This window comes from Mixophyes fleayi (assembly GCF_038048845.1).
Source record: "Mixophyes fleayi isolate aMixFle1 chromosome 2 unlocalized genomic scaffold, aMixFle1.hap1 SUPER_2_unloc_5, whole genome shotgun sequence".
Taxonomy (NCBI): Eukaryota; Metazoa; Chordata; class Amphibia; order Anura; family Limnodynastidae; genus Mixophyes; species Mixophyes fleayi.
The window spans coordinates 781,285-801,963 of record NW_027445882.1 but is presented as its reverse complement, the minus strand read 5'-3'; the positions used below and the strand labels follow the sequence as shown (position 1 = coordinate 801,963).

The 20,679-nt window shown below is 43.4% G+C and overlaps 1 long non-coding RNA gene across 4 annotated transcripts in view; it reads left to right on the top strand.

Annotated features, from left to right (window-relative positions):
• Positions 1-2,965: 2,965 nt before the first annotated feature.
• LOC142109658 (uncharacterized) overlaps positions 2,966-20,679 on the top strand; it is a 49,807-nt gene continuing 32,093 nt past the window's right edge. For 3 of the 4 annotated variants that reach the window (XR_012680426.1, XR_012680428.1, XR_012680425.1), the window contains exons 1-2: positions 2,966-3,086; positions 5,947-6,074. This is a non-coding gene — a long non-coding RNA (uncharacterized LOC142109658). Of the gene's footprint in view, positions 3,091-5,920; positions 6,075-20,679 lie in introns of all 4 variants that reach the window. The other variant, XR_012680427.1, reaches the window with a different exon arrangement.

Genomic DNA, 20,679 nt, shown 5'->3' with positions numbered 1-20,679 from the left:
GAGCAACACCATTTTAATACATAATGGGGGGAATTTAATTGCCGGCGATATGGCGTGTGGACATTGCCCCAAACACATTGCCTGTAATTACGGTAGAAATTTCTGACAAAATCTCTACCGCAAAGTGTCTCACGGACGTTCTACAGACACTCTGTGGCTAATTGAATTCCCCACATAATGTCACGTGTAAAGAGGCGCAGCCAAAGCCCATGTTGGCCACACCCCCATCACTATGTGACCACGCACCCTTCAACAGTGTCGCAGAGGCGCACATCCCTTCTCCTACTGTGTGTGGAGGGGGCCCAGAAACTCTATTACTGTGAGTATGCATGTGCAGTGTATGTGTGCCCAGTGTGTGTACCCGCATATATGTGTCCTGTTCTTGTCACTTTCTCTACCTGTGGCTGCTGGTGTCTTTAACTCAGTTGCTGCTTGTCTGGATCCTGGAATTTTGGGAGTCCTATCTGGAAAAAAATGGAAAATTAGAAATTTAGAAAACTCCAACCAGCCCCGTGTTGAATCAATAGCACCCACGTTTAATAATTAGGTCTTCCTCCAGCCCCAAGATTACAATAATAATATTCACATTTGATAAAAAGATCTATTTCCCTGCAACCAGCCCTGACATTAAATTAATAACGTATACATTTAATAAATAGCTCTCCTCCCCAAACTCAGCACCACATTTAATTAATAGCCCCCAAACCACCCCATCTTAAATTAATTGGCCCCACCAATAAATTAAATTGCTCTATCATCACCCCACAAATAAACTATCACCCATTAAATAACTAGGCCCCACCTAAACACCACCATTAATTTAATAGCCTACCTCCCACCCACATTATATTAAGACCCCCCTTTCATCCCTCACACATTATATTAAGAACCCCCCTCTCTTCCATCCCTCATACATTATATTAAGAACCCCCGTCCTCTACATCCCTCACAATCATATTAAGAACCCCCCCCTCACACAATATATATATATATATATATATATATATATATATATATATATATATATATATTATAAGGGCACAGTTGTGCCCTTATATTAAGGTTAGATCTAAAAAACGTCATTTTCCCATAGGGAATTTGTGAGAGGGGGGACATTGTGTGTGAAGGTCTACATTTTAAAAAGTATTAAAGCTATTAAAATTTGGCATGCGAATGGAGAACTGTCCACGGGTGCCGCATGTGAAATTTCAGAAAAAAAGAATAAAAATGACAAATTAGGAACAATCTAAAGTTCAAAATCTGTCCGTTTTTTTCCACTTCCTGTTTCGCAAAAGTCGCTGTTTTTCTGGGTTTTTTTTTTGGGGGGGGGGGCGTAACTCAGTGTACAGGGCGTTTAAAGACACGCGGTAAGTTTTGTTAGAAAGCTATTAGGGCTGAGGAGTGCCTTTGAGGGTTCACAAGTTTGAGAAAGTTACAGTTTTTTTACAATTTGGTAAAACATTTTAAAGATAGGGCATTTAAAAAAACTGCATAACATTGCGCATGTCTGATAGAGTCTTGTGCTGGGTGTACTAAAAATGGCTTGACTTGAGAGCACAAACATGGCTGACTGACCCTCTCGCTTAGAAATTTTCTTCTGTGAGCAGAAGAATTTAGCCATATTTATTGGGTACAGGGGGGGCTGGTTGGTGTTTTGGGGTTGAGGGGGGACACACTACACTAGTATTAGCCCTGGCACCGCTCTCATTTCACAGTTTATTAATCTTTCCGAGTGGTGCCAGAGCTGTGTGAGTCAGTTGAAACTTCCCGCCTCCTCAGTGACCTCAGTTAATTTATTCACTGCACTGAGCCTGGGGGCAGGAGATTTAAAAGTGCTCTGATGTTCTTGTGGTGATCACTGAGGGGAATAGGAGTGGGGTTATCTGGACAATGTTTTAAACAATATGGAAATATATCGTACTTACCAACTCCTGGAAACTCGTTTCCGGGAGAGGGGGCGTGACTGGAGGGCAGGAGGGGGCGGGACGAGGCCAATCGTGTCATTTTGGACCTGCCCCCCGCTAAAACTTAATTTGTGTCGCGGGGGGCGGGGCCAAAATGACGCGATTGGCCTCATCCCGCCCCCCAAAATGGCGTGATTCACCGAGAATCGCGTCAAATGACGCGATTCTTGGTGTGAGATTGGGATGCGGGAGAAATGCTAGCTTGCCCGGGAGTCTCCCGGACTTTCCGGGAGAGTTGGCATGTATGAAATATATCTGAGTTCCTGCCTACAGTAAGAATGTATGTAATATGCTGGGCTGCAGCATATACTCTGAGGTTTAATCATACATGCCAACTCTCCCGGAAAGTCCGGGAGACTCCCGAAATTCGGGTCAGTCTCCCGGGCAAGCTGGCATTTCTCCCGCATCCCAATCTCACTGACGCGATTCTCGGTGAATCACGCCATTTTGGAGGGCGGGAGGGGGCGTATGGGTTTAATCTTTGTGTTCAGTGAAAGGAGCAGAGTGGACTTCCCCACTATACGATGGAGCAGTGGGGGGGAAATCAGGAACAGGTGGTGCCCGCAGCTCTGGTGGAGAAACTGCCTTGTTTTTATGTGGTACTGATCGTGCTGGAGGACAGCCCCGATAAGCGGCTTTCGTGATCATTTATACCCTGATTTTATCACGTTTGGCCTTAACAGCATGACTTTAAAGGCAGGATCCCAGAAGAATGAGTTTTAACAGTTTTCAAATATTAGGTTTTTGCAGGGTGAGGCTACAGTTAGCAATGGACTCTGATACCCAGAGTGACAGACAGCACACCCTCTACTGCCCATGTGCTCAGCCTGTGGTGAGGAGGGATTCAGGCAGTGGAAGATCCATGGGGGGGAGGCAACCCCCAATCGCCCCCCCTAGCAGCAGAAGCAAATACTTTAAAATGTAAAGAATAGATGCCGTCAAAGGGGGCGGGGCCAATCGCGACCAGGGGGCGGTGCCAATCGGGACTAGCTAATCAGACTAAAGGGGGAGTGATTAACAACGACTAGTTCCACCCTGGGTTCAGCCTCCTGGGAAATGTGGCTGTGCTGTAGAGAAGCCTGGGATGTGGTGGAGCTTTGTCAAACACACTGATGTGTAGAGGTAAGTGCTGCCTGGTGTGGGACAGCAGTGTCAACCATAATATGTAGTGGCTACAAGGAATTTATAGGGGTACAGAGTTTACAAGGATTGCTGTGTGATTCAGCCAATAATATGGGTGTACATGGGTTAATTAGTTGTTATTGTTGGGAAGTGAGGGTATAGAGGTACCTGTAAGTCACTTGGGCTTGTAAGGGTTCAGCATGGTGAGTGATGGGGTGTCAGGAATTATGGGTCTATAATTGTACCATAGTTTTGTGTGTCAGTTCAGACAGTATTTTGAAGGTTTAAGGATGCCAGGAGCTAGTATGGAATTAAATTATAATGTATTAGTGTGGAGGTGATAGGCTGTGTAGGACTGTATCACCAGGATTCCAGTGGCATTCATGGTGGGCTTCACTTGCTGTGGGCATTGCTGTGGCAGATTTTAATATGGGCTATTGGCTGGTCACACCCCCTTTCATGGGCCTTTACCATTGTTTTCCCCTGTGGTACATTCATTCCTCAGTCCAATGAGAGACAGTGACCGAGAGAGAGAGATATGCGGGTATATAGAGATGCAGGTATATACAGAGGACAGGGTAATATAGAGATGTAGGTATATAGAAAGGACAGGGGGTATCAAGAGAGATTCAGGGGTATATAGGAAAAACGGGATATAGAGAAAGGAGTATATAGAGAGGACAGGGGGTATAGAGAGAAATACAGAGAGTATATAGAGAGGACAGGGGGTATATAGAGATGCAGAGAGATCAGTGGGTATGTAGAGGGGACAGTGGATATAGAGAGAGATACAGGGGGTATAGCGAAATATACAGAGGGAATATATTGGGTACATAGAGAGGACGGGGTATATATAGATGCAGGTATATAGAGCTGCAGGTACATAGAGAGGACGGGGTATATAGAGATATGCAGGTATTTAGAGAGGACGGGGGAGCATACAGAGAGCCCACTACAGCACCATACTACACCCCTACAGCACCTACCTCCTCACACTACACTCATACAGTACTCTGCTACACCCCTCGCACTGCACCTCTACAGCACTGCATCTACCCCTGGACACTACAGCTCTGCCCCTAACCCCGGACACTACACCTCTACAGCACTGCACCTACCCCCGGACACTACACCTCTACAGCACTGCACCTACCCCCGGACACTACACCTCTACAGCACTGCACCTACCCCCAGACACTACACCTCTACAGCACTGCACCTACCCCTGGACACTACAGCACTGCACCTACCCCTGGACACTACACCTCTACAGCACTGCACCTACCCCCGGACACTACACCTCTGCAGCACTGCACCTACCCCCGGACACTACACCTCTGCAGCACTGCACCTACCCCCGGACACTACACCTCTACAGCACTGCACCTACCCCCGGACACTACACTTCTAAAGCACTGCACCTACCCCCGGTCACTACACCTCTACAGCACTGCACCTACCGCCTGACAATACAGCACTGCACCCCTCACACTACACCCCTACAGCACTGCACCGACCTCCTCACACTACAGCTCTACGGCACTGTACTACACCTCTGCAGCACTGTACATACCTTCTCACACTGCACCCATCCCCTCACACTACTCTACACCTCTAGAGCACTGCACTACACCTTTCTCACTACACCTCTAGAGCACTGCACTACACCTTTCTCACTACACCTCTAGAGCACTGCACTACTTCCTCACACTACACCTTTACAGCACTTCACTACACCCCTCACAATTTTATCATTCTGTGTACCCCATTGAACCCCTTAATAACACCAAAGTATCAGCCTATAACCTTGATCCTTAAACCTAACGAAGACACATGGACTGCAACTAGTATCCGTCTCCTCACACATGAGAACTGTACCCCTAAGTATACACCCCTCAATTCTCTACACTGCATTTCAATCACCCCTCCCACACTGCATTACTTGCACCCCTCATACACTGCACTCTGATTTCACTGCTTCTCTTCTGCACCCATCACACTACACTCCACACAAACTTCCCTGCATTCCTCGCCGGCTTTGCTGCTCCCCGCGCACTGCACTCCTCGCCGGCTTTGCTGCTCCCCGCGCACTGCACTCCTCGCCGGCTTTGCTGCTCCCCGCGCACTGCACTCCTCGCCGGCTTTGCTGCTCCCCGCGCACTGCACTCCTTGCCGGCTTTGCTGCTCCCCGCGCACTGCACTCCTCGCCGGCTTTGCTGCTCCCCGCGCACTGCACTCCTCGCCGGCTTTGCTGCTCCCCGCGCACTGCACTCCCCGCCGGCTTTGCTGCTCCCCGCGCAGTGCACTCCCCACCGGCTTTGCTGCTCCCCGCGCAGTGCACTCCCCGCCGGCTTTGCTGCTCCCCGCGCAGTGCACTCCCCGCCGGCTAGGCTGCTCCCCGCGCAGTGCACTCCCCGCCGGCTAGGCTGCTCCCCGCGCAGTGCACTCCTCGCCGGCTAGGCTGCTCCCCGCGCACTGCACTCCCCGCCGGCTAGGCTGCTCCCCGCGCACTGCACTCCTCTTTTCTATTTTCTTTGCTGGGATGGTGAGGGGGGGGGGGGGGCAGAGCATTTACTGTCATGTACAAATCATTTCAAGATCTTGCTGAATATATTATATATATTCAGCAAGATTTTGAAATGATTTGCCAAAGTCGATAATAGTCTGAATGAGAAAAAACCCACATGAAGTGTTAAAAAAAAATATTTGCTACCCTTTAAGCGCGTTAGTATTTTTATAGACAGTTGTAGTAGCAAGGACCTTTTTTGTGGCATTTCCAAAAGATAAAACGCGATGTGCCTTTTTTTTTTTTATTATTCTATGCACGTGTTTAGGGTATTTTTTTTTTTTAATGAATGAGTCATGGCTGTGATTGGTCGATGGATGGAGACTGCTGATTGGCTGCTGATGTGTCCTGTAGACAGGGTCTGGTCACATAGAAAGAGAATGAATCACAGAGACATCCTCCTTCCACTCCTGCGTTGAAAGGTGAGCTAAGGTGTCCTTCCAATTCTGCAATCATTTCTATAAATCACGCAGGTCTTGTAAAACTGTCACACTGCATTACTCCTGGATGCCTACCTATCTTTCACAGATCCCATGGTGCTGTACTAACACGCATTACTGCCTGAATTTCCTATATACTGTACTAGCTCTGCATTATTAACTAACTGCCAGGTCAATTAATTAACTATTTATTTAGGTAACTATTTCAACTGAATTGACACTTCTCTACCTATCAAACCTATAAGCACTGGATTATCACCTACCTACTCTCTCAAGGTAATGTATTTTTCATTAGACTCCATGCAACCCTCCTCGAAATAGGCATCAAAACAGCATATACCAGTCTGTCTTACCTGTAACAGTAACACGGCTAACCATTAACACCTACCTACCCGATCAGTCAGTGTAATAAGTACCCTACTAATACTGCAATACTACCTACCTTATCGGTTAGTGCAGTGGTTCCCAAACTTTTTCAGTTGGCGGCACACTTAGAGTCTCCATAATTGTTTCAAGGCAATCCTCCAAAATAATTACTGAGTAGTCCTGTTTTATAAGTAGTTGGGTCAAAATAACGTAATAAATATTTAGGTCAGGACAGAAATACTTAGTAAGTTATTTGCAAAAAATAATACAAATAAATCCAAGGGAAAAGAATATTTTTATATATTTTTTTAATTATATTTGTGTCAAAGAATAATTTACAGCTAATACTAAGAGGAATAAGATCAAAAAATAAAACCACATGTACAGAAATCATTACTCTGTGCCCACCTTCGTCCGCGCACACTCTGTGCCCACCTTCGTCCGCGCACACTCTGTGCCCACCTTTGTCCGCGCTCACTCTGTGCCCACCTTTGTCCGCGCTCACTCTGTGCCCACCTTCGTCCGCGCTCACTCTGTGCCCACCTTCGTCCGCGCACACTCTGTGCCCACCTTCGTCCGCGCACACTCTGTGCCCTCCTTCATTATTTTGTTCCTCCATTGCTGTTTCCTATCACCATTTCCCCGCCCCTTTCTTTACTTACCATACTTGGCCTTCTTTCTTTTATTTCTACTGTCTTCTTGCCCAGGACCTAGCATCCTCCTCTCTCCGGCCGCTTCTCACTGAATATGTCAGACATGATGAGGTCACGCCCGAGATTCAGTGAGAAGCGAGGAGGGAGGAGGATGCTGGGTCCCAGGTGATGCCGAATGGGTAACTTTTTTTTTTTTTTTTTTTTTCGTTTCTTCCTGACCATGGCACCCCTGGGAGCCGCGGCACACACTTTGGGAACCGCTGGGTTAGTGTATTAAATTTTAGCACTACAGTACCACATGCCTGACCTATCAGTGTACAAAGTTTTAAATAGCACTGCAGTATCGCCTACCTACCTTGTCAGTGTAGCATTGGTAGGTGCTCTACTAGCAGTGAAATACTACCTACATGAACAGTCTGTATACTATGTTATGTGCGTATTGTCGCTAACCAATAACGATTGTCGTACCTCGATTTGTGTTTCCAAAGCACAAAGATTTATTCGCAATAAGTGAAATAATATGCTCAAGCGAAGTAATAGTAAATACAGCCGTTACTTATCGCAGGCGCTCTGGATCCAGTGCAGTCATTCAATCCTGAAGTCTGGGGACAAGATGTCTGCACTCTGGATCACAAGCTGCTGCTTATATACACAATCAAATACAGTAATACAATGAAGATGGTATATCTTGCATCTATTGGTCCGGGTCTCAGGAATGTCCAAGGGGTCGTCAATCATTGGCTGGTTCATCCTAAAGAATCCAAAGGAGGGGGTCATCTCTGCAGGGGGTATGCTCTGCTCTTCCCGCCAGGATTCCTTAGTCTTAAGTAGTTCATAATTCCCTATCATTCATAACTTGCGTATGCACTCTGCGATTCCCTCGCAGAGTGAACCAAACAGTAGGATATGTAACAAGGTTCATTATGATACCACTCATGAGGTTATTCCTTTAACCCGTTCCGTGTATTTCACTAATATGCATGTAACTCTGATATAACATATAAATACTACTATATTTCGACATAACTGACTATGTGTTGCAACTACCATTAATGTGTACTATTTTATAAGTATGCGTGTTTGTGCGAATGTATGGTAAAAGACCAATTACTGTTGCTGCCACGTGCAGTGGATGCGTACGCCCTTTCACGCCGTAGCGTGCCCTTGTACGTCATAGCGAACCGTACGCATCTTTTCAGACAAAGACAACCAACTTTAATTGAAATGACTTTATCCAATTTGCTGACTTCGACAACTATATTAGCACTACCTTAACACTTAGTTACCTGATAGTACTGCCATGTTAATACAGGACTTATTACACTATCTACCTGACCTCTCAGTGGGTGGGGTACAAATTTGTGAAGGTGAATAAAATGACAGGCAGTAGAACGAAAACAAATAAGCAAAACTCACTTTCCCGACTTGTAATAAATGCTGACTGAGAATAATCAAGCAAGTCCCCGACAGTGTGCTAAGAAATCAAGATCAGCAGTAATAACGGAAGCCTGTTTTGACATCAATTTAAATTGCGACCTGTATATCAGTATTTTTAAAGCAGATGTTTTACTTGCTGATATTTATCTTTTATTTTTAAGTAAACCTTCTCCTTACTTCTTTTCTGGATATTCAGTTATTTCAACCTTATTACCCCCTACATATCTGCCCCAATTTCATCCTCTTAGCAGGTCAGTCTGGGAGACAGGATAATAAATGTCCTAGTAATGTGTGTACTGATATTTCCATGGCGGGGATGAATGAAAGGAGCTCACACCCTGCTTCTGGGCAGGGGGTTGTGTGAGAAAATAGCTGGTGGCAATGGTGTATGTGAGGGAAAAACTGGGGGCATGTGTGAGAATTGCTGATAGGTAATGGGCATTAAGTGAAGGAAAATCTGATGGATAGAAAGTCGTGCGATAGAAGCTGGTGGACAGTTTGGCAAGTGAGAGAAAAGTTGGTGGCAGGTTGAAATGTGAGGGAAAAGCTGGTGGGTAGGGGGACATGTGGAAAATGCTGGTGGGTAGTGACCGACTTGTGAGAATAGATGGGGGCATGTGAGGGAATAACTGGTGCGCACGTTATGACTTGTGTGAAAAAAGCTGGTGGGCAGTGCGCATTAGGGAAATGTTGGTGGGAGCGGGGCATATGAGAAAACCTGGTAGGCAGATATTAGAGAAAGCTGGAGGGCAGGGTGTATGTGACTGAAAAGCTGGTGGCCAAAGGGTAACTTGTGAGGGAAAAAGCTGGTGAGAAGAGGTATATGAGGGAAAAGCTGGGGGCACGTGTGAGAAATGCTGGTAGGCAATGGTCATCAGGTGAGGGAAAATCTGGGCAGGAAGTCATGTGAGACAAGCTGGTGGACAGTTTGGCAAGTGAGGGAAAAGCTGGTGAGGAGGGGGAAAGTTGTAAGAGAAACCCTGATGGGCAGAGCACATTAGGGCAAAACTGGTGGCGGGGGGGGGGGCATGTGAGGGGAACATAAGTTATGAGACTAAAGATTGCGGGCTATTAGGAATGTTAGAAAAAGCTGGTTGGTACAGTGTCATTTGAGAGAAAAGCAGGTTGCCAGGGTGGCATGTTTAAGAAAAGCTGGTGGGCAGATTAGCATGTTAGAGAAAGCTAGTGGCAGGTGGCATTTTGAAAAGCTGGTGAGCAGGTGGTGTGAAAAAGCTGGTGGGTATATCATATTGGTTGTGGGTGCACAAGTCTGGGAAGAGCACAGGTATGAATACATAAGTGTGATATTATAGTACAGTACATGTAATACAGAGAGCAGTGTATGGTGTCACAGTACAGTATACGTAATACACAGAGCATCTTAGGGTGTCAGATTATTGTGGCACGAAGTAGGAAGAGCAACACATGTTTAATCAATATAAATACATTGGGTAAATGTGTACATAGTAAATTAATCTGCTTGGTGGGTGCGTATTTTGACAATTTTGTTGTTTACTTACCTGCACATTGCTGGCAGAGTGGTGAAGGTGCATAGAGATGCACACAGCCCTGTATACAGCTGTGGCTCTTGCTCTCCTCACCTTCCTCAGGTGACAGTAGATACTTAGGTCATACTTTCCCCTCCCTCAGCCAGCACAGCATCTAAGCTCCCCAGGCTGGTCTACCGGGTGATGTTGAAGCTACCACAGCTGGAGATGTGTACTGCTCACTGCATACATCATCAAACTTCTGGCTTCTACTTCAGCCCCTGAATCCGACACTGCAGAACCCATTTTCCCTGCCTGGTGGGGAGAACCCTTATTTTCCACAGTGCACATATCCCCCAACCTGCAAGAGCACCTACTAGGCTCCTGAACTCCATTGTGATTGTCTTAATGTTCTCAGAGTTTAAACAGAACACCCCAGAGAAGTGCACACATTTTTACCTCCACAAATTATTTTTACTAGGTGCCGGCAAAGACGCTTCACATGAAATGTCATGTGCCCACCAGTCTTTTAAGAGAAAGCTAGTGTGCATCTACGGGTGACATAAGAGGAAAGGTAGTGAGCATATTAGGTACCATATGAGAAAAATGGGGCATATGGGGTGGCACATTAGAGATAAGCTGGTTTGGCCGAGGAGGGTAGAAGCCCTCCTTGCACTGTGGAGAAAAACAACTATGTCAGGTATGCAATGCACCAGGCCAAATAAATTTCCAAGGCAGTTTCAGCCATTACAGTGGGACCCCCTCCCCCTGCCAGCTAATGTTTCTGCTGAACCTCTACCACACACCCTATGCCTAAGCACCTGACTGGTCACTAAACAAAAGGATGCTCACCTTCCAGGCTTGGCCCTGGACATACTCCTCTTAGTTGACAAAATAGGAAACATGAGGGGAGATATAGAGGACCGCTGCAATGTATAATAAAAGTTTATAGCATCTATAAAAAGCTAAAGTTCAAAGTAAAGCTGCAGAGCACAGTAACAAGCTGAAAGTGGGCTAAAATACAGACATAAAGTGCAGAGCAAAATTGTCTTGCACAGTGATAAGTGTTTCCCCTCTCCCCCACACAGGGAGCTCTAGGCAACCCCAGCTGCGGCTGACGGATGCCAGTCCAAGTACAATAAAATTAAATATAAAGTAGAGGCTGCCTATGGCAGCCATGGAAAAAAATTGCCCAGCTCCAACTGGCTCCTAGAAAAAAATACTGAAGTTCATTACGAACTTCCAAAGTATTGAAGGGAGGAGCTTGAGTTTTTGGAGAAAATTTAAATGTGCCCAAGCTCCTGCCACAGCATTGTGTACCCCTACACTCTTCAGTGTCTCCCATGGATGTAAGAGAAAGAAATGCTGGTGGGCACTGAAGAATGTGAGGTAAAAGATGGTGCGTAGGAGGGGTTGTGTATGATGGAAAATCTGGTGGGCAGGTGGGGAGATTATTTGAGAAAAGAACATATACTGGGAAGGGAGGGAACTAGGTTTAGATCATATCTGAGGAAAGAGAACTTTACAAAATGGTACTGGATAGGTGGAATAGCCAGAGGTTATTATGGATATAGAAAAATAGGATAAACCAGATGGCCCATTGGTTTTTATCTGCTGTTAATTTCTGTTTTTAACTTTGAAATCATAAATATTGTAACTTTTTAAAAAGCTATGAAATTCCATAGACAAAAAACCTTACGGTTTAACATGTCCGATTAAGGTTCCTTACACTTGTACACTATTTCAAATTTAAAAAAACGATTGAAACTCTTCCACTCAAACTCCAAAAAGCAATGAAATTACGACGATTAAGGCAGAAACTTTAATGGACGTGTTACTTGCGCAATACAGACATGGTATGCCATCACATCCTCTTGGTTAGCTGCAGATTCAGCGCTATCATGGAGTGAGATTGCTGTCACTCACAAAATGGTGGAGCTGCTAATTTACAGATTTGTGTGTTCACTGGAATACACACATGCAGTGCTATTACATTTTCTTAGTTTAGCTTTATCGTAGTTTAGGGCCTGCGTGTCTTAGAAAGAGACATTGGAGCAACTTCATAAAAAAAGTAGAACTACAAAATTACATTAGAGTTAAATTACATTAAAATGGTGTATAAGCCTCTGCTTAGTTTGGTTTTCAGTGAGCAATGTTTTCCATTTCATTCTTTTGCAAGGTCTAAGCTAACTTTTAAGGATACATAAAGCCAACAAGACCTTATCGGGAAATAATTTAGCAAACTGCAAAATAGTGTAATCCAAATGCACAGAGAGATTCTCTGCAGGGATCTGTCAGCTGCAGGAACCATATTTGGTGAAGAGGCATGTATTGCAGCTATCTTTCAGGAGCAGGCACAATATTGGAGGGAGGATTGCTCTACAAGGATCTGTCAGGAGGGGTTAGTATGTTGAATGGAGGGATGCTCTGCAGGGGTCTGTCAGATGCAGGGAGTGTTTTGGGTGGAGGAATGCTCTGCAGGATTCTTTTTCAGGAGCAGATACTGTTTGATGATGAGCTATGTTCTGCAGGTATCTTCTTGTTGCAGGCACAGTCTTGGAGGGAGGAATTCTATGCAGGGGTATGTCAGGAGCAAGTATTGTGTTTCCGAAGGAGGGATATTCTGCAGGAATCTGTTGGGAGCAGGTACAGTGATGGGAGGAATGCTCTGCAGGAATCTGTCAGGAGGGGGTAGTATGTTGAGTGTAAGGATACTCTGCAGGGGTTTGTCAGCAGCGGGGAATGTCTTGGGTGGAGGGGTGCTCTGCAGGGTTTTTTCGGGTACAAATACTGTTTGGTGATGAGCTATGTTCTGCAGGTATCTTTTATGAACAGGCACAGTCTTGGAGGGAGGAATGCTCTGCGGGGTTTTTGTAGTTCTACTTTTTTATTGCTCTAATGTCTCTTTCTAAGACACGCAGGCCCTAAACTACGATAAAGCTAAACTAAGAAAATGTAATAGTACTGCGTGTGTGTATTCCAGTGAACACACAAATCTGTAAATTAGCAGCTCCACCATTTTGTGAGTGACAGCAATCTCACTCCATGATAGCACTGAATCTGCAGCTAACCACAGGATGTGATATAATACCATGTCTGTATTGCGCAAGTAACACGTCCATTAAGGTTTCTGCCTTAATCGTCGTAATTTCATTGCTTTTTGGAGTTTGAGTGGAAGAGTTTCAATCGTTTTCTTAAATTTGAAATTGTGTATAAGTGTAAGGAACCTTAATCGAACATGTTAAACCGTAAGGTTTTTTGTCTATGGAATATATATATATATATATATATATATATATATATATATATATATATATATATATATATAATGAAAAGCCCCTCTATCACACTCACACACTGTATTAACATATCCATCCTTCCCTCACTATATTAAGAATCCCCCCCTCCCTTCCATCCCTCACTCACAATTACACACACTGTATTAAAATCCCCACCCTCCCTCCTCACACTTACTTTGTAACATCCGCTGTGTGAGAGATGCAGGCAGCCTCTCTTGTAGTTTTGCATACTGCCTCCTCCTATCGTAGATATAGACAGGAGTCACATGAAAAGTGCCACCCCATGTGACTCCTGTCTATAGCACTGATAGGAGGAGGCAGCCACACACAGGGATTCACGGCCACATTAAGGAAGGTGGCTGGTACCGAAGGAGGGGCCAGCAACCTAGTGCTACACTACATCCACCCCCCTGCTGGCACCTGTCCAGGGGGGACTCACACATATTTTTCTTTTTTTTTTAATTCCAAAAAGAACATTCGGCAGTCTCCTGACACAAGCGGCCTACCCGGAAAAGTCCCGGTTGGTTGTATGGCCAATCTGCCCCTGTCTTTGATGATCAATTGTCATAAAGTTGTCTTCAATGCAAAAGCCACAGCGTTTAAGCTATTTTTATATAGGACTCGGTGGGTTTTGGTCTCCCAAAAATGTCTGCCATTTGTATACCCAGTCAGTAATAGAAACACATTGTAAAATAAAAGTTAATTCAACTAAAACTGATGATTTGGCAAAACTTTATGTAGGATCTGACCAGCAGCAGAATGAACAAACCAGAAATTCTATATCTATTTCTTCATTATTCAACACCATTCTCAGCATCTATCTCAGGACCTTAGCATGTACTTTAGTAATAGAGTGAGATTTCTGCATACTGGATTTTATTTTCAGTTTCTGCTCTGTGTGTGTCTGCCTATGTGTATTGTGTGTGTCTTTCTGTCTCTCTGTGTGTACCAACATATGTGTCTGACATGGGAGAGGTGGGGGACAAAGAGCCCTAATTTTAGATGCTTTTAAATGCTATTTAGTAAAATACAAAGCCATATTATTAAATAGAGTTAAAAAAGCATCTAATAATCCCTAATGTTTTGGGTTTGGCTCTGTGTATAGTATATTTCTGCAGTGACAGATGTGCAGCTGCATTTTTGCTGCATGTACTGCTTAGGGGCAACTGGAAAACACCCTGTCTGTTGCTTTGTTGGTAGAATTCAGTGATTCTTATGCTATCACTCTAGTCCAATACAGTATCACATATTTTGCTTCATAATTGTCATTATTACTTTGAATGAGTATTTGAATTTCGAATATGTCATGTTACTGTCCAAGATAAATATGTTGTGAATATGTCCTGAATGGATAGGCTTGTATCTAAATTCGGGACACAATTTTTCTGTTTGTACTATGCATTTGTGGAACTTTGAATGGCATGGTCACAATATTGTGAAAGAGTGCTCTATATTGTATATCCGGCCCGCAATTATGCCAATCCAAAAAAAAGAGATTGAGGAAAAACACTAGATAATCCAAATTGTCAAGTATAATGTATACATCTGAAGTTGGCATCATCAATTAAGGTTCTCTATTAATGTTAATCCATGAAATGTTATAAAGAGAGAAAAACACTGCCTCTGGAAAGGAGCCAAATGTTAGGAACCAGCAATTTTGACCTGTGCAGGGTGTGCCATGAAAAACAAATTATCCATTTTATGCAAATTGTGACAAATTATGGATTTTATGCAAATTGGTGTTTGGGACTGTGCAAAAATATTCTACAGGCGTGATTATCAGTTTACTATATCCAGTTAGTCTCCACATGCCAGAAAGAAAGTTTACACAATATGCCTACCAGACTACCCCCCCCCCCCCCAACTCAGTATGTCAGCTCAGCTGTTCTGAAGGTACAGTTTACCTGCCTGTCAGTGGTGTTTAGAGTGCAGAAATTATAAATGCCCCATTGAGTAAAAGTTTTGAATAACTCCTACTTGGTAATACCTTCAGGTCAATCCGAACTGAAGCTTAATCTCTCCAACCTCATCATTCTGTGCAAATGGGTGTCCCTGAAAATGCATTGAACAGAAGAACAGGTGCAAAGCAGATGCTTCTCAAACACATTGCAATATAAATTGCATTGTCTATAACGCTATTTTTGCAACATAAGAGTTACTTTATCACAGTAAATCTATGCGCAAATAAGTCACTTGGCACAAGAGCGAATACTAATGCTTTGTGGGACTGTCATTCTCTGGCGTCTCTCCTCCAGCACTGAGCCTTTATGGTATGTTACCTCTGTTTCTCTTGACTCTACTTGAAGAACTACACCTGGTTGATTCTGCTGATTTAGGCATCATGCAATTCCTACCTTTTGACACATAGGGGTCTATGTAACAGCTCTCTCTCACCGTTTTTTGCTATTCAACATAGATTTAAATCCGACATTTCAATGGCCTTAACCCTATTATGGGAGATTACTGCTGTCCCCATAGGCAACAACACTAATTAATTCATTAAGCTTCAAAAAGCATTGCTTTTTGCAGTAAAGTAATGCCATCTCAAGAAGGAGTTACTTGTCACTTACAATTTGATCCAGAGGAAGTCTTTCTGGCTTAACTGGATCCCTCACCTGTAAAAGTACTATGCGCATGCGTATAGCTCCTTCTCCATTCGCCGTCAGTTTTAGGATACAAGTGCATAGATGAAAGGCTTCGTGGAGGGGCTCCCACTGCAGTCCCGACATGCTAAATTCCAGCTTTATTTCATTATGTATTGCTGCAATTTTCATCAATGCATATTGATGTTTATTGCTCTGGGGTCATAAATTTACCCCATAATCTTCACATTAGTATACATTCACGCTGTCGGATACTGACCCTCTCGTTATTTGTGCTTAACTGCAATTTATCAGGGAGGTAGTTAAAGCCATAACACCTCTTAAGTACTACTTTTAGCATGCTTTTTAGTAGAGATGAGTGGGCTCGGATTTCGCTAATCCGAGCCCACCCGAACAGTGTGTATCCAACGGGATCCGAGCACTGTTCGGGTACTTCTGGCCGCCAAAGGAATCCAAAACGAGGCTATGACATCCAAGTCTCGCAGGACTCGGATCTCATAAATGCCCCGCTCGCGGCCGCCATCTTCATTCTCCCTGTGGTTACTGAAGAGGGAGGTTGATATGCTCTGTCCTGCTGATTACTTTAGTCAAGTGGTGCTCTGTCCTGCTGAGTCCATTAGTACTTTTCCCAGTGCTCTGTGCTGCTGAGTCCAGTGTTGCTTTTGTCCTGTATTTGTTTCTGATAAGTCCATAGCAATTTGTCAATTAGCCAAAAATCTTTAAAAAAATGTAAAAAAAAATACCCAATTTTTTTTTTAAAATAAATATAAAAAAATTATTGAAAAAGTATAAAAAAAATAATAAAGCAATATATTCTTGCAGTCCCAAAAAAGAGGAACTGCCATTTCTATTACTACGGTCATTGTTTCTGTAGTTCCAAAAAAGAGGAACTGCCATTTCTATTACTACGTTCAACAGCTATGTTGGTGTTAGACGTGCATCCGGTGTCCGCCATCTGTGCAGTGGAATTCAGACCAGTTGGAGGATGTAGGAGCAGCCATCTGTGCAGTGGAATTCAGACCAGTTGGAGAAGGTATTGTGGCCCCGGTACCAAATTGGGTACCGGGGCCACTCCACTACGCAGTCCAGATAGATGCGTATCAGATATTAAAATACGTTGACTGTTGCTGCCAAATCAAAAATGAATGAAAATGACCTGTCATCGTCAAAAACAAGAGGTAGTGACGCGCTCGAACTACACCCTCTATATGCTGCAGAGGATGTAGAAGCAGCCATCTGTGCAGTGTAATTCAGACCAGTTGGAGGAGGTATTGTGGCCCCGGTACCAAATTGGGTACCGGGGCCACTCCACTACGCAGTCCAGATAGCTGGGAGGTGTTCAGAATAGACTGGAAATTAGTGGAAATGATTCTTATTGAATGTTATTGAGGTTAATAATAGTGTAGGAGTGAAAAAAAAACAAAAAAAAAAAACGGGATTTTAGTACTTTTTATGCTTTTTTAAAAATAAATCAGAACCCAAAACCCTAAATCCGAACCAAAACCTTTCGACGGGTGTTCTGATTAGCTTGAGGTTTTGGGTTCTGATTTGTTTTGCCAGAACACAAAACACTAAAAGTGGCCGGTGCACACCCCTACTTTTTAGCATCTGACTAAGATCAGTATAGCAATATACTGTGCTATACTCATCTGATAGCAAGCAATTTCTACGTCTTCAAAATATTTTTTTTAACTCTATCTCAGTCTTGAAAACCTCACTTCTTCCTGTTTCTCTTTTTGTCAGCTCTGTCCTGTCGATCTGTCTACTTTGGAACTGAAACAAAATACTTAAGAACTCTACTCTGCTCAAAACTGAAATCTTCTCTGACAAAATACCTCACACAATGATTCACATGCTCACCTTCCAAATCTTATCCCTAGTCTCATCCTGCTCTCCACTTACACCCTCATCACCTATATATCTCCTCTCCCTACCTAGATTTCTATCTCTACATACATATATTTAACATATATTTATTCTAAAATGATAACCACATTAGAAGTATATTTTACATACAATAAAATTACTTGCTCCTATTTCTTCACATCCTCTTCATTCTATGTCCCTTAACCTCACCCCACAATACATATCCCTTATTCACATCCTTGTCCCAAGCACCTACACCATATTTCCTTGACACTCACACATCACACCTGCACCTTATTTGTATTGTCACCAAAAACCACTCACCCTAATACCTTACAAAACTAGCTTTCTCATCCCATTTCTCTTCCCCTCACCCCCTATTATATGTTATACATAATATTATTTATATTCTTCATTCTACTATTATTTTACAATTTTTTTATTCTACATTAATTTTTATTTTATTCATATATCACTGTGTTTATATCTTTACCTTATTTCCTTATATTTTTCTTTTCTTTTAGTCTATTCTTCACTACTTACCTCTGATCTTTACTTTATCTCTCACTTTTCAATACTGATATATATATCCCTTTACAGCTTAGCATCTCACTTCACAAACAACTAGCACCTAATTTTCAGAAACAAAACTGGAGAACAACACCTTCCCAGACAACAATCATCAGGACCACTCAAAGCACTCAATTTGTTTTCACTATCAAAACAAATGTGTTTATGACTTGGTTGGGTGTAAGTGAATCTGGGTTTAAAGATGCCTGAAGCAAACCTGGCACATATGCTACTGGTACAGAACTGGATGCATCTTAAGATGACTGTGCTTCAGCATATGAATTATACGTTCTTTTTACATGCAGCTTTTTAGAGCATATTTTTGAACACATATGCCTCAGCATCAGCCCCTATGTGTCCAAGATATTGGTGTTCTGTTAATATTGCATTAATTTGCATCTTTATATTTATGACTGGTACTGACTATGGGAAATATTGAAAGTCCAAAGCTTAACAAATTGTCATCCAGTATTATTTGCAAGCTTCATAATAATACAAAAGAAAATTGGCTCAAAAACAAAGAAATAACAACTTCAAATATCTTAAGTTCTTTAATTAAATTTGCCTTTCAAACAATAAATTTGTTTTTAAAATAGTTTTCCTTTTAAGTGTATCTCCAAACATTGGTCTCCTTGGAATCAGGACAAGGGGGTTTGGTGGCATTTAGGCCACCTGTACACCTCCCTGAAAACACCCTTGAATTTCCATATGCACCAGAGACAGTAGTGTGTGCCACCGGCTCACTGGGGCAAGCATGGACCATACAATACATGGCCAAAGGTGTGTGGATACCCGAACATCACACACATATGTGCTTGTTGAACATCTCATTCTAAAACCATGGGTATTAATATAGAGTTGGTCCCACCTTTACTGCTATAACAGCCTTCATTTTTTTGGGAAGGTTTTTCACTGTTTTGGAACATAGCTGCAGGAATTTGCAATCCATGCACAAGAGCATTAGTGAGGCTGAGTATTGATGTTGGGCGATAAGGCCTAGCTAGCAGTCCGGGTTCCAAATTATCCCAATGGTCATAGAAGGGGTTGGTGTCAGTGCTCTGTGCAGACAACACAGGACCCCATTTCTTGATCCACCTAGCTTGTGCATGGGGCATTGTCATGCTGAAACAGGAATGGGCCTTTCTGAAACTGTTGCCTCAAATTGGAAACACACAATTCTCTAGAATGTCATTGTATGCTGTAGCATTAAGATTTCCCTTCACTGGAACTAAGGGGCCAAGGCCAAACCATGAAAAACAGCCTCATACCGTTATTCCTCCACCACCAAACTTTAGAGTTGGCTTTACGCATTCGAGTAGGAAGCATTCTCCTGGCAAACCTACATTCTTCCGTCAGATTGCAAAATAATGAAGTACGATTCACCACTCCAGATAACAAGTTTCCACTGCTCCAGAGTACAATGGCAGTGTGCTTTACACCATTACAGTCGGTTTGGCCTTGCCCATGGTGACATATATGCAGCTGCTCGGCCATGAAAACCTAATTTATGAAACTCCCAACGAACAGTTCTTGTGCAGACTTGCTTAATAAGGTAGTTTGGAACCTGATTTGCAGAGGAAAATATTCTTAGAAAGGTTTCCAAGTCTTGGTTGACCCTCTCCGTTTGCCCATCTGGGGGTAATAGGTGGAGGAGAATTTCAGGTGAATCCCAATTAGATGACAGAGAGCTCTCCAAAATTTTGACACAAATTGGACCCCATGATCTGAAACCATCTCCTCAGGAAGTCAGAAGGAAAATTTCATTCACAAAGTGGTGAGCCAGCACAAGAGAATATGGAAGACCATTGAGCAGGATAAAGTGAGCCATTTGAGAAAAGCGGTCCACGATCACCCAGATGGTATTATACTTTCGGCTGGACGGGAGATCCGTGATAAAGTCCATGGTGAGATGTGTCCATGGTTTGGTAGGCACGTGAGGAGGATGAAGTAACCCAGATGGAGCTTGACGAGGAGACTTATTCTGGGCACAGATGTTGCAACTTGCCACAAAGTCTCTAATGCAGGTTCAAATGTTTGGCCACCAATTGTTCTGGGAAAACGTCTTATGGGCGCCCATATAACCAGAGAAGCGAGATGCGTGAAACCAGGAGAGAAGTTTAATTTGCAATTGAATAGGCAAAAAAGGTTTTCCCAGGGGAAGGAGTGGGAACGGAAGTCAAAGAAGAAGCGTACAAGCATTTGGGATTCAGGATGGTGCAGTTCGATACCGAGGATGTGTCTGAGTTAGTGTTGAAGGCTCTGGAGAGCGCGTCAGCCCTCTTATTCTTCAGACCAGGTTTGAAGGT